At 37.7% G+C, this 18,178-nt stretch overlaps 1 long non-coding RNA gene across 3 annotated transcripts in view; it reads left to right on the top strand.

The window, feature by feature from the left end:
- LOC112488161 (uncharacterized) overlaps positions 1-17,094 on the top strand; it is a 94,194-nt gene extending 77,100 nt beyond the window's left edge. The window contains exons 2-6 of one of the 3 annotated variants that reach the window (XR_003051956.1): positions 3,410-3,551; positions 4,317-4,410; positions 8,442-8,519; positions 8,598-8,691; positions 9,072-11,395. This is a non-coding gene — a long non-coding RNA (uncharacterized LOC112488161). Of the gene's footprint in view, positions 1-3,409; positions 3,552-4,316; positions 4,411-8,441; positions 8,520-8,597; positions 8,692-9,071; positions 11,396-14,416 lie in introns of those variants that run through there. The other 2 variants (XR_003051957.1, XR_003051955.1) reach the window with 2 other exon arrangements.
- Positions 17,095-18,178: the final 1,084 nt, after the last annotated feature.

Raw genomic sequence — 18,178 nt, 5'->3', positions numbered from 1 at the left:
AATACGTGAGTAAAGTATGTTAGTGATTTCTATGTTATCCTAGGACTATAAAGGCATCACTGGCAACGCCCTAATAAGTAAGATACCAGTTATATGCAGAGTTGGGCAGGTCGTGGAAGAACAGCTAAGCCTGTTAGCCAGGTCTGCTAATTATTTTATTGTTTAAACTACACTAGTAGGTTCAACAAATTAGAGGTTGTTACAAATCCAGTGGATAAAAAAACTTAACTTAATGTTTTCATGGTGGGTGCTTTACTCCTTCACAAATTATACAGAAAAATTGCTCTCCATTTAGTAAGTGATATAATGATGTGACTGGTGAAAGACAGTAAAAGAAAACATAATGCCCAGAAAGTCATAGCAAGTTTTCGGAACATTTACTTTTCAGTCACTTTAATATGTCCAAAAATCAAATCTGCAACAAATTGTCAGAAGTGATAATTAAATTCCTTGTGAAATGCCATTTCCCCCCCCAATTTATTAAATGAAAAAATATCAGGAGACAAAATTTTAACAGTACATATTTTTATGGTTAAAATCCATTTATCTTCTTGTGCCTCTTAGTGTTAAATATGTTCATTTCATTGATTTTTAGTCTTAATGAAATGATGCTGTCCAGTGTGACACATCCATCCAAGTCCAGTCATTCCAACCAGTTATTATCGACTTAATCTTAGACCACAGACAGCGACAGCCACTCTGAATGCAGTCTTTATATCAGCGTCGGCCTGTATCACTCTCCTCTCACTCCATTTGCTGCTGTGCTTAGATCACTTCTCCATCTTGTCATTTTCTAATGTCACTTGCGTCCTCACTGGAGCTGCCTACTTTTTTTTCCCCTTTCTTTTCGCTGCCTGAAGGATAATGGCCGCCCTCCAGGTGGTGTCAGCTGCTAAAGTTCAGGCCCAGTGGCTGCTGATGTGTCGCTGAGGGCTCTGGTCTCTTCAGTCCTCAGTCTCTCAGGGGCAGAACCAGAGTTTGTGCCTGCTTCTGTTTAACAGTTGTGCTTTGCTGCTCTGATTTTTCTGTCTTTCTTTTTTTTTTCTTTAAAGCAACAATGAAACACCCTTGTACTGCAGCTTTCCTTTTTTTACTGACCATTAGATGAAAAATCAACAAGTAATGAATATAATAAAATATTCAAAAATTGAAAACTAATATCAAACAGTGCACGTCTAATGAAACCAGTGTTACTGCAAATAGAAGAAATACATTGTCAGGTATTGATTTATTATTTTTTTATTTGTGCAGAATATTCATGGTCTAGTTATGGCCCATGCACAACACTTGACTTAATGTTATTTAGCACTCATCTGGTGAAGAAGGATAGTCCATGAATGTAATCCACTTAGGTAATAACAACATAGGGAACATTAAAATACCTAATAATAAATTGTTCATTTTAACACTGATTAAACTAGCAAAAATCTGAAGTCATTGACATTTAAAATAATACAAACATTACAGGTGAGGTCATTTTGTGAGCATGAGATCCAATTAATTCTGCTTTTTTAGGTCTTGACCTTTACAGGTGACTTAAGGCAATAAATCTGCCTGATGCTGAAGTACAGCAGTGCTTCAGATCATACCACAGTGTAACAGAAGTCAAGTGTCATGCTAACCAAATGAAAGAAACAAACACTTTTTTTTATGAAGTTAATTAGAAATAGATGTTGATTTAATTTGACAAAACTCTACATTTTTATATGTAAATATATATGGAAAATATGTGGAAACAGCAGTCTTGAGAAGTGCATGGAAAAATGATCGGTAACTGTGCTGTGCGTAAGTTCCCAAAGCCAAATGAGAAGGGCATTTTTTTTTTTTTTGGTGACAATTGGACTAAGATTCCTTTATTTATAGCTATTTTACAGCTTTTCCCAGAGGAACCACATACTTGGCACCTCCAAGGCAGCTTGTTGCAGCAGATCTGCTGTTAACACAAGGAGTTCTCTGGTGTGGGATCTGTTTCCCCTTCCTGTTTTGTCTACTGTGTGGTGTGTGATCACACTCACCCGTGTCCCTGTGATTAGTCTCACTGGTGTCACCTGGTGCCCTGGGTGTATACACCTCTCTGTCTTCATGGGATCATTGGTCTGGTTGTTTCGAGATCATGTTTGTAGTTCATGCCTTGTGACCAAGTGAGTTTGTGTTCTTTTGCTCTTTGTTAATAAACCTGTTGCACCTGAAGAGAGTCTCCCCCTTATGTTGCATTTGGGCCCTGCCCACTTCCTGTTTAATCTTATTATATTTTTTAAGGTAGAATACAGCAGTCTATATCTAATCTGACCCTTGAAGTGAGATCCACACAATAACAGTCTCTACATTATCATTCTCTTCACTCAGCTCTTTCAAACTCTGTTCATGTCTCTAAGTGAAGTCACACTTCCTGCGTAAGACTTTAGAACTTGCAGGAAAGTGGCCAAGAGCTTGTATTGAAAAATGAAGCTATGAAGAGGTAATGAGCTCATGGCTATCAGCTGCTTTAGGGAAGAAGAAAAAAAAAAAAGAAAGCAACTAATGATACTCCATTTCAAGAGACATGAGTTTACAAACTAAACAGCACTTTGAGATGTTAAATCTCCTGGACTTAAGATGCACTGTTGGCTCTTTCCCCACTACATTTTATGGGTTCTCCCTTTAACCAATATGCAAATGAAGAGGATTAGTATGCTTAGGCAGATTTTACTCAAAAGAGTTCAAAGACAAAGAACCCCAATCCATCAAAATGTGTTATGAACTCCTGCAGCATCCCCTGGTGGAGACGTTTGGGTTCAGCTGAGGATTGTTTATGAATGTTTTATATGGCTTTGTGATGCAGTGAATAATTTGATGTAGGAAACCCATGTGGTCAGAGTAAAGAGAGGCTCGCACAGTCAATTAAGTGAGAAAATGAACGTGAAAGAACAGCAAACTTAAATATTGAAAAGTCTTTCCTCTCATTGTTCTTCACAACAGCCTTGTCTGGTCAAAGGAATGTTCTTTTTTTATATATTTTTATTCTTTCCAAGCCACCCAGGCTGTGAACTTATTTAAATGTCTCTGCCTTTTGTCAATATTTATAACATCCAGGTCACGGCCTGCACCGTCAAACCGTGAGACACAACTCTAAGTCATCAAATGGACCACATTTGATCTTGTGTATGATCCATAAGCCACTTAATTGCCCCTTCTTTCCGTTCAAAGTCACCCCACTGTTGTGTGCAGGGTCCGGCTCCTTTGATTGCACCAAACCAGGCAACATGATCCATTTGTGCACTCTTCTGCACTCCGACAAAACATGGAAACACAATCACATGCGGGCTACAGGCCATAATTGCTCACCACAACTACTGTACTGTAGTGTACACATCCTTCATTCTGTTGCTGCAGATGCATTCACAGTAAACAGAGTCCCGTCTTTGTGCAGGGCCCTCGGCTGCCTGGTCGGGTTTGGACCGGTGCCATGCGGTAATGGAAAAGCAGCGTCAGACCCACTTCGGCCGTCTGCGAGGTCTTTGTTGCTACTATTGTCAGCAGGCTTCTGCCGGCGGTGCGGAGACCACATGCAAGTAATCACTTCTGTCTTTTAGTGGCATGACACTGTGGCAGTCTCGATGAATGATGATGAGTGTCTTCATCTTTCCTTTCCATTTCAATCTTTGTCTCATGGAATTCCAGCCAGTTTCCTAACGACATATTTTAACAGTCTTCAAAGTCTTTGGGATATTCTGTAAGACCAGGAGAATAGGTTAAACAAGGTCGTAGTGGAAGTCATTGTTATTTCACCTCTAAGACATAGTCATTACATGGAGACATGTCAAAAAAATAGAGGCCAGTTCTGCCAAAAGGACAGATTTTATGAGGCCCATTAGATTTTTCATGTGTCATTCTCATGATGATTAGTCATGTCAATGGTATTTTGAATCTACAGAACTATGTTGTAATTTTTGAATCATTTTCAACAGATTCTTCTCCAGGCCAGTATGTTGTAACTATCTTTTGGCTAATTTTCCATTTCTGTCTAAAGCAGTGAAGTAATAGGCAACAGGACAGGAGGCTTCTTCAGTTCCAACTGACTGCTGGAACAAATCAGCTTCTGATTGGATGAATATCTGAAAAGAGCAAAACAAATGTATATATATATATATATATATATATATACACATATATATGTTGTATTTTCTTCTTAGTGCTGTAATGCTTTATACATTTAGGTTTACTTGAGAATAATTTTATTTATTTGGTATATTCCATTCTGGTACATTTTCCATAACATTTAGCCTTTTTAGCTTTTTAAAAAATAATCTAATCTAATTTTTATGACCTATCCTCAGGTACTGTTTGCAGCCGTCCTGAACCATATGATCTTACGCTGTAACTTCTACAGGAACTGGCTGAAAAAGAGAAGAGGAGAAGAAGAAACTGGAGGTTGTTTTCTCTTGTGTGTACAGTTTACAAAATGGCCCAAACTTGGATTCGAATCAGCTCTGTCATTCTGTGATGTCTCCTGCAGACTCCATACACACACATGATGAAGGGAATGGAAGTCATTCATTGCTTTAAATAGTAGTAATACTTAAAGTTTATGATCTGAAGCAGATTAGGCTGAATAAGAAATTTACATCTGAAGTCTTGTAAAGTTTTTCACCACATCACTTAGAATTAAAATGAAGCAGCACAACAAACACAGTTCAAAAATGCATCAATTCATCAAACCCATTCATCAGCTCTATTGATCCAAAATGAAGCCCTTGTTACCCAGGATTAAATATCCAAAATGGAGTACACAGCTTTTTGGCATCAAATTACATTGTGTATGTGTACACGGTAAATACTGTATATAAATACAGCAGATATATGAACAGTATGTTTACTGAAAGTCCTTCAAATATTTTCTTTAACCTGAATAAGAATGAGGTCAATGTTTTGTGTCCTCCTCCTCTTTGTGGTGACAAATGATATTAACATGTCAGTCAGTGGCGTCGACTGGCGACAGCTTCCTCCTCCCTGTGGATTTAACATATTCATTTATTCCAACCGTCTTATATCCAGTTGTGTTGGTAATACTGCCTTTGTCCCTCTACAGCACGTATGTCAAACTTAAGGCACGGGGGCCAAATGAGGCCCCACATAGCAGCAGAGTTTCTTAACTTGAGAAATTACGTTTTTTATTACACACCAATGAACAATTTTTGTAGCTTAAATAAATAATAATCAACTGCAGAAGGATGCATTAAAATATTTAAAATTATTTTAAAACTAACTGCATTTTCTTTGAATTAAGCAAATTAGTAAAAATAAAGTAATTTTTTTTTCACTGTGTCTCACAGTGGCCCAGTACTAAATGACCTATGGACTGGTACTGGTCCGTGGGCCGGAGGTTGGGGACCCCTGATCTATACAGTTTTCCATTTACAACTAGCCCTTTAAGGGGAACTGTGTTGCTGATGTGGCCCCCAGTGGAAAATGTGTTTGACACCCCTGACCTATAGGGTTAGGGTAGATAGATAGAATAAAAATAGTGTTTTAACAGGATCATACTGAGAACAACTCCTAACATCCTGTAGACTAAAATGATATAAGGAGTCAGTCGTCCTGACAGACAAAAACAACCATGGCTGACAGAGCTGTGACCTCATCAGTTTTCTTCCTCCGTCCAGGGTTTTCCACACCGGGCTCATAACCAGAGCCTCTCACTGTTAGTGATGGAAAGCTTTCATGGAATTCTTGCGTGCCAGTTTCCTCTGGATTTGGATTTTTTCAGATAGTGTGTTCACTAATTAGAAGCAGCTGCGCCAGTTGGCCCGTGTGTGCTGTAGATCAACACAGAACACGCTCATCACTTATCTTTTAGCACAGCACACAGCAGAAAAATGGACTAAAGATTATTCATTGGAAATGACTGTTTGGTAATGAAAGAGTTCTAGTTGTAATGGGGTGAGCAAGTTGTAGAGTACTCGACCTTTTTTAAAATGTATTTATTTTAATTAAAAAACTGGACTAGCATCAGCTTTTAGAAAATACAATATAAAAAAGTAGACACATTGAGCATAAAAAACTAATTAAATGAAGGGATTGTGACGTAATCTTGCGAGTCATTTCTCTAATAACATTATGACTTATGACTTTCTCATAAATTTCCCACTTTAATCTTATTTTATTTTTTCCTCCATGTGTTCCTAATACTCTACTACAATAATAGAGCTACATCATTACATTCACATTATTATTTTATCCTGCACCTCCTACATAAGCAAATATGTTATATATATTTTGTTTATATGGTTTTTTTTAGCTAGTTTAAACTTTTGTACTCCTCCACTTTTCCTCCTTTTTTTATTTTGCTGTTTTGGCAAAAATTCCAATGTAGCCTGTAACACAAGCCCAAATATTGTAGCTAAATAGATTTGTGGAAAACTTGATATTTGAAAAGCCAAGATGAAAGCTTAATTTAGGCCAAAAATCCCCGCTGCTATAAAAAAAATATTTACAGCAGAAGAAAAAAATATTTTGTTGGTTTGTGCATAATTTAGTAGTGAGTGTCAGGAGAAAAATATATTTACTGACCTACAACCTGTACAGACAGTTGGATGGACCTGCTCATGCATCACTGACCAGTGTGTGTGCCAAAAAGATTAAAACAGAGGTATTTTTGTGAGTGAGTGTGTGTGTGTGTGTGTACACACCTCACGGTCAAAGGAGAATGAGAAACTGTGCTAAAAAACATCGTCACCCTCGGTTTAATTGGAATGGCTTTGGCATTTCTCTGAAATGAAACAACAGGGAAACAGGAAATGCAATTATACCCACGGTGAAATGTGTCAAACAGGTCGCGCATTCGCTCCCTCTAACCAGCAGCCCCGTTCTTCTGTAATGAACAGTTGCTGCGTAGCCAACGGCTCTTAAGGGTAGCTTGTTTCACTAAAGGTGTGAAGTGAAGCCTCTGTGCCGTGTCGCTTTGAGCCGGGCGGCAGCGCTCGGCGGGGAGCAGCTAGCTCGCTGTAGCAAAGAGGGCAAGCTTTTTTTTAACGGACGTTGCCATCTGGGCCTGCTGTAGCACTGAGGAGACAATTTTAGATGAAGCTTAAACTGGTCTCTGCTGTTTATTACTAATGTTAGTTCAGTGGACGTTAACACAACACTTACCAGTAGACGAGACAGTCAACAGAAGTGATAAGAAAGATTCTGAGCCACCAAATGCTTCTGTATGTACTGTATTTGTCTCCTATCGCTACAAGGCAAGTTGCATGCTGGGATAATGAGCGACTACTGCTCAGATATGTTTGACACACATGTCTCAGTGATGAATGATAAGCTTTAAAGCTGCTGATGGTGGTGGTGCTGCAGTATCGTTATTGGCTTTTTTCAAAGATTTTCAAAACCAAAATACAAAGATACTGGTTTTGTTTCTGTTTGACTCCAAGGCTTCTATTGGTTTTCATTAACATAAGCTCCTCCCACAACAGCTCTTGAATATTCATAAGCAGTTTTCCAGATGTCCTATGGGAATATTAGGCTGTTCCCAAGGCAGTGGAGACACATAACCCATTCCACATGTTTCATGTCCTAGGATGTTCTCCCAGTGGGACGTACTGAGGAGAATGGTATTTATCAACGCAGATACATTTCACTCTGAGATCTTTGTAAATGTTTGAGCTGCTTACCTTTGTTTTAAATTGTGGTATATTGTACAGTTGGAGCTCATCTGAGAGCTGTACAAATGCAATACCATTCAATCACCACTAGGGTCGTTACGTTGGTAGTAACATCAGTTTATGTTGTTTAAAATTGAATTGTCAGAACTGTTGTTGACCCATGGGCATGTTAATACTTATACTTTATTTTAGTCCAAACAAAAATTTTGAAGATAGAATAGTATCAATAGTTCATCTTAATTATCATCATGCGTGATTAATTCATTCAGAGATTTATTTTTAATCACCGTTGAGTCTTGATCATTTTCACTGTTGTCTTAATGACCTTAAACTGACACTTTTTTCTCTCTTTATGGTAATCAAATTCAAGTAAATTAATGTTGGCTTGGTGTCACTCAGTACTAAACAATTCTCCCTGCGCTGCTAAATTGGATTATGTCTTTGTTCACACTTAACTTGTTGTTCCACCGTGTCATCACATTCAATTTCACTTTAATTTATTATCATTGCTGTGTCCTTGCTCCGCTGCCCAGCTTAAAAAGTCCTGGGAACAGTTATTAGTCTTTCCTCTGCTGTGTTATTTTTTTATTCTCACACAGTCAAGTACGTGGTGGAAAAAAGGTTCCTGTCGTTGCACACAGATGTGATACCGGGATCTTTCCACATGATATGGCCTTGCAATCATGCCGCACATGCTGCAGCACCATCACACAGCTCTGGTCTGACAGAACAAAGAGCTGATTTGGTGTTTTGCAAATAAGTGATTCACTGATGTACATGATAATGTTGGCTTGTATTTTTTAGGTTTCCCCCTGGCTCTCGTTGTTTTCTCTCGCCCTGTGGAACACCAAGAACACATCTGGAATGGCCCTTAAATCATCAGTACTGATTTAAGCGTATCGAGCTCAGAATTTAAGGAGCTCAGCTCTAACTCCCACTCATCTGGCTTCTCTTCCGTAGGCTTTTCATCACGTCCAGAGATCTGGTGTGAGGGGCAAGCAGCTCAACTGGAGTAATTAAAAGAATCAAAGACACAACATGGCTCCACTTCCAGGTAAATGAAAGATATCTTCATATTAGTTCTTTTCTAAAGTGAGAGTAAAAGTCCAAATTCATTGTTTTGTTTTGTTTTTCAAAACATTCCACTACTCAAAAAAAAACTAAAAAAAAAAACTTAAAAGGCTCAGATGTAACTACCTCAGTGATATCTTCAATATAAAACCCATCTTTAGCTAATATTAGCTGTTGATTTTCATATTCATAACTTTATTTCTCCACAGGGAGAAATTTAGGGATTATCTAAAGTATTTCTCTCTGGCTTGAAACAGGTCAAATTCCATGTATTACATTCACATTACACTGCAGATAATGAGCATTTTGTAATAATACAGGGAGAGTTTAACCATGTAATTTTCACTTCAACCTATTGTGCAGGCAAATTGACAAACTTTTGATAAACTCATGCACATTCCCATCCTGGGACTCCCTCCTGTGCAGTTCACTCTCATCCCATCACCTCCATTTCTCCTCCAACTGACATCAGACTCTACATCCCAGCTGCCCACTTACAGAAACATGAAATAAAGACCAGCTGTGAAGTTTCAACATAACACTGAGCTGGGACCTCGACTCCACAGAGCCGTTGAATAGCCAAATATGTTGCACAAGTATTCGATTGTTCTTCTCCCTTGTTGTGGTGACGACGTTAGAATTTCCAGTTGGTCATTTGTGTTGTACTGTAAATGGAAAAGTTTTCAGGCTGAATTTAACAGGTTTTCAAAGTACATTTTCACTCATGTTTAACAATAACATATTTTTTTTATTATCTTTAAGCTATATTTATATATGTTAGCTAGCATTTAGCATACTCTGCTCTAACTTGGCAAGAATCTACTATTGCTTCTTTTGCTAAGTTCTGGCTTTGACCTAAAAATTCCTTTAACCTATTTTAATTGTTTCTGATCTTTTTAAGGGCTTTTCTACCAATTAACCTTTTTAACCACTTTTTGTTTTTAGTGTTTTGTTTTGTTTTTTCAGCTAAAACCACATTTTCTTGCTTCATCATCGACTAGGTGTTGAATTTAGTTTGCATTGTGTCGCTAACGGTTTGATGAACCTGCTAAATCTTCATGTGAAATGAAAAAAATTAAATCTTTGTGTACTGAAATGTGGAGCTTAAAGTTCCTGCACTTTTGTAGAGATGCCTTTGAGGACGTCAGAATTTTCTGTCTTTAATAAAGTTAGAAATTTTGCACTTAAGCCCTTGGTCAGCCCTCAGTGGAACAACGTGCCATAAGTTCAGGGAAGAAGACACACACATCTGTCTCTGGAGGCTCAGCAGACTTGGTTCTTAAAACATAAAATTGTCGCAGAGGAAAACAGAGAGCAGCTCCACTGATGCATCAGTGTGAGAGTGCGCCTGTATTGACCATATGGCTATTTTTAATTCCTTTTTGTGAAATTAACAGTAGGCTGTTTTGTTAAAACTGTTTTTTCTGCTACTCAGCCAAGAATATAAAGCATTTCCACAAAATGGAACAAATTGTTCTCTGTCAACACAATGTTTTTGCTTCTGGATCAATAGTTTACTTGAAGCATCTGCAGCACAGTTATGGTCATCAGTCACAGGCAGATTGAAGTACAGAAATGTAGCTAAAGATTCAAATAACTAAGTTTTCTGTCAACAATGACTAGATGATTGATTTTCGCTTTTTTTATCAGGGGCTTTAATTGTGTTTTCTTCTCATTATTTATTTTTTTTTTTAGCAGAGGAATTAATTTTGAAAGAGTAATTTAAAAATGCCAATAACGTGAAATACGAAAAGACATTAGACATAAAAGATATTCCATCGATGTTTTGTTGTTTTCCAAAGAAAAGTTATCGGGGGCTGCCATCAGCCTGTCATCTGGGGACTGTTGACATCATCGACTGCTGCCCCCTGTGGATGTTTGATGTGAATGTCAATCTGATGACTTTTGAGGAATAAATAGAAAGTCGTGCTGCCTCGGAGGTGAAAAAGTGCTTTATTGGTCGACCACAACATCTTATTAGCGGAAAGGTTGCAGGACTCCATCCTAATACACACAGCACAGTGACCTGCTCTCCGTCACTGAGGCAGGACATCAAACTCTTGTGTTCATTTTAAACGCCTCCTCTCAGGCAGTGTAAAGTCGTACACTCTTGTTTCATCTCTAGGGCCTTGTTGTTCCAAACTGACATCATTTTTATCAATGCCTCTTGTCCTCGCCTCCACCATGAGAAAACCTTTACAATAGAGTTTTTAATAGAGCCCAGGGATGTCATGTTTTATTTGTCTTCTTCAGAGCTAGGTTGCATTTTTTTGGAGGTAACGGGTTCTTCTGCAGCAGTTTGACTCTTATTTATGGGTGAAACAGTCAACAAACCATATTGTATGACTTGTATGTTTACCATCACTGTGTACTGTGCAGTGCTGTGGCTCATACTTTAGTGTATCTCTCTCACCTGCTTTTTCAGTATCTATAGTACCTTTGCACTAGCATAATGCATAATGCCAGTTGCATTTAAGTGCATCTTAGCAGGAACCAGTGTGAATTTGCATTTACATTATGAGACATTGGCAGTGATGCCGTCACTGCTCTAAGAGAAAGGTGTATTGCACCTCACTGTTACCACCCGAGTCCCTACTATCAGTGTTTGTATTGATGAACACAAGCAGTACTTCAAACCTTCAACCATACTGTACAGTAGGTCACTGTCTGGAAGTGTTTGGTTAACCCTGCGTTCAGGAACTTGGTGTAATGTATGGTATACAGTTTGCTGTAGTTGATTGATCGATTTTTTTAAACAAATCCATATGGGGAGCAATTTATGTTGAATATACAATGTGGATGAGGAAACACTGTGATCAATCAGAAAGAAGATAAAAAAACGCCACCTGTTGGCCTTTTAATTAATATACAGTATATATGTATATATATATTTTTAAGTAGTACATATAAATATATACACATACATACAATATAGAATATATATACATACACACATATATACATATACGTATATATATATATATATATACATGCATTCTTTCATTTTTGTTTGCTGAGGTCTAGATAAAGTTTTATTAGATGGTATGGTTTTCAGGGCACATGAGGACATTCACTTTAATTAATAATAGTCCAGGTTCAGTGAATATTTAAGGTGCTGTGGTGCTGACTTAGCCCTGACTGCGCTTTCATCTGTCTTAGGTGCAGAAATAAACGTAAAAGGCCAGTCAGAAACACAGATTAATACACAGGTTAACAAACTTTAATCAATTGGAGCTAATGGTTTTCTTTGAATAATTTACTAAAGCTCTGCAGCATTTATCAAGAGAATTTTTGGGGTGTAGAGGTGGGATTTGGAAATACCATTGTGCTTAATAATAAATAAAACTATTACTGACGGGTCGGAAGTTTCACTTTCCAATAATCTTTCTGAGTATAAAATTGGTAGCCATTAATGATGATAAATTATGAATGTCATACCTGCAGCTTAAGGTTGAAAACTAAAGGACTCGATAGTACAATTTCTGTAGTGCTCATTAGGGAATAACTCATTGAAGATGGGAGGAAATTGATTTTTTTATTCATGTCTGTACTTTATTTATTTATTCATACATTAGTGGTACATGCTCTGTGTTTTATGTCATTAAAATAGTTCCGTTTTAAAAATAAAATTCTAATATTTTGCTGTTAAGACACAGAGTAGAATCCAGGGCAAAATATTTTTTTTTATAAAAGTTAGATTGCCCTGTTGGTGCCAAACAGTTTAAGTAAACAGAAACAATTTAATAGTTTCCATTCAAACTAGTACCATTCAGGAATAGTGCAATTAAAAATTCAATTTTTTTAATATTCAATGTATACAATTATGTGTCAAAAAAACTTTTTTTTTCTCAATTTATCCACCCATATACTAACATTTTAATTTGATGGCAAAACATGAAGAATGTTGGCTTTAAAAAGCAAGGCAATTAAGGCAGTTTAGGTATCAAACCTAGTAATAACCTGGAGTGTCCAGCAGGTGACTGTCACTGTTGTTTTTATCAATGTTTTTATTTTTCTTAACACATTCTTAAAGAACTGGAATCAGTCCAAGCAATGGATGGGCGATGCATACACTGTGAAAGTTTGCCATCACATAAAGAGACAATCAACCAATCAAACTCAAGATCACATCTATTGGCCATTGGCAAAGACAGTAGTACTAGCGACCATCAGTAACCACCAAGAACAAACCAGTGATCTTCTTGATGTCAGTGATGAGGACTAACCACTCTTCCAACATGTGGCCTTAAATATGAAGTATATATACTTTATGTATAGAAACATACAGACATTTTTAGGACCTTTCCCTCAGTCATGGTTAAATGAAGTCTGGAATCATAAGTGGTGAAATCTAGATCAGACAGGTGAATAATTATTCCCTCCTACTGTGAGGCTGAGCTTTAGAAGCACTTTCGTGCCACCTGCTCTACTGCAGCTGCTCAGTTGCTGAAAGAAGAGAAACTAATTGTACTGCAAAGCTCCAGGGTGTGAATATATGCATCTCACCTAATGAGAAATAGGGAGCAGTTGGAAAAAAAAAGTACAAAAACAAAAAAACAACACCACATCGGGAGAGATAAAGTTTCCTGGAATATTAAACTATGGAGAAATGCATGAAGAGAGAAATGAACAAAGACCAGGGTTTTTTCTTTTCTTTTCTAAAGGAAACAAAACAGAATTACTTTCTCTCTCTGTGCTCTGTCCAATCACCTTCTGTTTAGCTTTGTGACAGATGTAGCACTCCGCCAATCAATTTCTGGTTGGCACCTCCTTGTTTATCTGCCGGCAGGCCACTTCACTTCTCATTCATAGTAATAATGGTTGGAGCAGAAAGGGTTCTAAACTTGGTCTATGACGTGCACCTGACAGCAGACGCTAAATCATCTTCTGCAGGGAGGCGGCAGATGGCCCAAAGTACAACACAATCCAACAGTCCAAGATGTAAAGATACAGTATTTAAAGATTATTTTTAGGTATTATATAATTTCAGCACAAACACCATCTGGATAATGTTTTTGTTTTTTTACGCTACATAGCAAAAATTTAAATTACAGTTTTTATAGTTCCACCTGTTTTATTAACAAGTAAACAGGACATTTTATAAATTAACTTTTGATGAGCAGTTGAGCTCTTTGGATGTGCTTTTCAAGTTCTTTTTATTTATTTTTTTAAACTAAAGTTCTAATTTTATTTTTAGCACTTTCTTGTCTTTCAGTAACTCTATAGGACCCTCTCATGTTATTTCTTATACAGTTAGATAGATACACAATTCTGTTATTTCTAGAGAAGCGCTAACTTGGGGCATGTGGCATTTAGCTGGTCACCGTGGGTGGAGGAGATTAGAAAAAAAAAAAAACAATCTTGCCCTGAGTACCAAAATGGCAAGCGCCAACTCTGTGCAGGAGGTGCTGTAGGTAGACAGCCTACTATATGCCTACTATATATTTTTGTCAATATGGGGGCATCAAGGAGGTGCTGTAAATACATGGCACGTCCTGGAACGTCCAGAAGACTTAGTACATGTGTAGATTGCACCTTTAAGAGTCTCGTTCGAGCAACAGTCGGCAGTCAGACACCTTTTTTGTGTTTATCTCTTTTGTCAGACCCACCTCTCCTCACCAGGTTTATTATTGTTTTTCCTTAACCGTCTCACTTCTGAAGTTTTTGTCTCTTCTCTGATTCGTTACTTTGCTCACCTTCCGTTTCAGATTTTGTCCCTCTTGAAGTATCCCAGGGCTCACTAAAACGGCTCCACTTGAGCACGATAACAGGACTTGAATGTGACACCACGAGCCAGTCCACTGCTCCCAATGAAGGGGTTGCTAAGGGGACACTGGCTGTCGTGTAAATAAGCCACCTGGGAACTTGTGAAGAGCTTCCCCGGAGAGACACAGGCTGAGGGGACACGGAGAGAAAGGCCAAGAGAGCGAGCTTAATGGAAACACTATATAGTGCCACCGGGAGACCTCATAACCTCCGGCTGAAACACCCTGTCATTATCAAGTCATTAGTTGTAGAGTAAAAGGTTTAAAAAGCAGAAACCGGAACGTACACAGATTTATTTTCTTTCTGCAACAAACTGGATGTTCATTCAGTCGACCTGACAAACAAGTTTTCAATCTACGACACTCCATCAAACTTAAGTATGCCATCATTTCTATCCTGTAACTTTGTTTTATATCCTTTTTGCTGACTTTATCTTCATGGGAACCTAATACAAACGGAAACGAAAACCTAATTTATCTCCACATAGGCTGAAAACATTTTTTAAAGTAGTTTAAATTAACTGTTTACATCGTTAGATGTTGTGACATTAGGCTAAACTTTGCTTGACCACAGACTCATTTCTTTGTCCTGTGAAGAAATTATCACTTTAAAATATGAGAGGCCCACAACTGTATACAACTCCAAGATAATTTAGGACAAACTTTCACAGCTGCTGAGAAACCATTAGCCTTGCAGCTGCTGTACAGCATGGAAATATAGATACAAGTCATACATGTGTCCATCTCTGCACCAGTACTTATAGTCGTTTCCATTGGCTCTGAGACACCAATGTTTAACATTGGTGTCTTTGTGCCAGGATGTAAGATTTGATTTCCAGATGTCTAGTGAATTTGTGCAGTCACCGAGTCTAAGGAGATGTGAGCCCAATGCTAATAAGGTAAAGACAAAGAGATTTGAACAGGCATGAATCAATGCTAACAGGATTTGCTGCAAACGGTCTTAACTGCAACGTTGTTCCCCCGTTGTTTTTGCTTAATTTACTTAATGTGCTGGATTTACTATGGAGCTCAGACGAGGCCCAAAGGCAAATACTTAGGATGGAGGCTGTGGTTGGTTTACAGGCTCACATTCACACTCTCACACACACACACATGCTTGTCGCACACTACATCTGTGCTAACTCGTCCGTGGAGAACGGCCAGTGTGACAGCTGTAGGCACGTTTATTTTCCCTTCCAAAACATGGCCGTTTCCCATGAACCGTTTTCTACGACTTGCCAGTATCCAACTGAACCCTTGGCACATTTTCTCAGATTGTTGCCCCTCACTCACAACAAAGCAGCACCACACACACGAATACAAGGGAAAAGGCCTATGTCAACAGCAGAACATGTGCTTGGATATGTTCTCGCTTAGTGCTTATCTGTAAATTGGATGTAAATCTGTTAGATTAGAAGTGCTCAGCTCAAAATGATGAACAATTACTTCCAGAGCCATTTAGGGTACGAAGCATGTTCCATGTCACGTCTCCCTTGCGACCTTCATAGACCATGCCTTTTGTTTGTTTTTGAGCTGTTTTAGCTTTGATCAAATTGATGCTTAATAAACAAAAAACATGTAACTAACAAAAATGCTAATATGCAAGAGAGCTGTTGTGTCGAAACACTACTAAACAGATGAAGGCTAAAAAAAGTGTCATATTGCAGAATGTCTGCAGCTGTTTGGCAGTTGATTTTTTTTTCCAGTTGCTGAAATATTTTTGCACTGATTTATGAAAATAAAAAACAAACATGTTGAAACAGATACAATATGTCATGCAAATAACATATAAATAAATAATAAATAATTTCATTTGCTTTGTTTTCCCACTGGCACACTCAAATATCTGCAGTGAATACAATACCATCATCTGCATATGATTTGTTGAAACTAAATTCATATTGAAATGTTTTAAAAATGAAAACCGACACTAAAATAATAAGTTTAACATTGTTTGCATCATCTTGCTTATATAGAAAAGAGCTGTGTTTGGAAAGTGAAACTGAATTGTTGTCCCTAATATAATTCTCCATCTGTCTTCTCTGTTTATATCATAGTCTTTCAAAGTGAAGTGAAGCTATGTGAAGAATTTTTGGTATTTGTGAGATGTCATAATGTGGTCAATCTTTTGTGATGACTTACGTCATAGCAACGTGGCAAATGACAGCCCAACGTTGTATCAGAGGGAAGAGTTTGAACCCACTCTGAGTCATCGCTGAGAGACTCATAATAAAAGTCAAATTTAACTTTTTGATTTACACAGACTGTTTTAATTTTGTTTTTCTCTGGGGGAATAAGCCTAAATCATGAAGACAGTATGAGAACTCAAAGTGCACGCAAGTCCCCATTTTCTGACGTGGAGCACATGCAACAGTTTTGTGTTGGCTTTGAAAATATATAAATGTTTGTCGAAGGAAAATGAAAAATAGTTGAAAATGAATATCAAAACCATTTTATGACCTCATTTTTGATCATTTTCTATTTTTCGAGTCTGGACTGTTTGTTTTGTGAACAGTAATGATAAAACTTCTGATCCAGAAGTGTAGTATCAGCTAAATCAACCAGAATAATACAACACATGTGAACATTCTACCAACCTAAAGTTGCACTAGCATTTAAAGCTCACCACAACCGCACAAGCAAGCAGAAAGTTGCTACCTCAACACACTTTGCTTTGCTTTTAGAAGCAACATGTGCTATTTTTTTGTTTTTGTTGTTGTTGGTTTTTTTTTGCGGCACTACAATTATTATTATTATTTAAAAATATAAACATGTAGAATACAATCCTACATGATTATATTCTACTGGAAATGTAGCATTTATGAAATATAAAGGAATATAGATTTCTTAGATTAATAGCTAACTAAGCTAATGGCTAAAAAGAAAACAAAAACCCAACACCATTAGATAAACATAGTAAGATGGATACCAAGTATGTACAGTAGGGTCACATGTTATTCTGTAAATACTAATTTAATTAACCCATCCTTCGTACATCTGGCCATGGACAGAGGACAGTGCATTCAGTCATCTTTATACCAGATGCATACTGACTTTCAGCAGCATTACTTAGATGATTATTTCTTCTCGTGGTCTGTACTCAAGGTTGGTCATTTGACCTGATTTGTCTTGTATATAAATGCATGGAAGGGAAGTTATCCTTTGCGAATTCCTTTGCACCTGGCAAGTCATGAAGGTGTGATTTTGATGTTGTGCGATGAAGGTAGAGTTCAGTCACAACCTCATCTTGCACCCATCTGCTATTCGAACCTCCTTGACACCAAGCGCTAAAAATATACGCAGTACTTCACAGGTTTGGCTCCCTGTTTAAGCAGGTTGTCAGAGAAACTGACTGTAGTCAAGTCAGGTTTTTAACAGGGCTGAGAATAGAACCAGACCGGGTCTAATTATTATGAGTTCATACCTCATGTGCAGAACGACACGTCAAGTCTGAGAATCTAAAGGCTTTACAATTAAACTTTATCTCGTATGGAGATTTAGGAATTTTACACTAGTGCTGCATCTTCTATTCTATACCACAGTAACAACAACTCCAGTGTTGCTGCCGCTGACAAACGTACATGATTTTATTTTACCCTTCTCTGCTCAGCCACAGCATCAGGAAACATCTGGCTGTTAGGTTTGATAACTGAGATGCAGCTCAGACCGTTTCACTAATTTCCGCTCATAAAATGGAAGTGGTTT

This window comes from Cynoglossus semilaevis, chromosome 15, assembly GCF_000523025.1.
Source record: "Cynoglossus semilaevis isolate Cse_v1.0 chromosome 15, Cse_v1.0, whole genome shotgun sequence".
In the NCBI taxonomy this organism is placed as follows: domain Eukaryota; kingdom Metazoa; phylum Chordata; class Actinopteri; order Pleuronectiformes; family Cynoglossidae; genus Cynoglossus; species Cynoglossus semilaevis.
The sequence above is the reverse complement of the archived record's forward strand: the minus strand, read 5'-3'. Positions and strand labels throughout refer to the sequence as shown.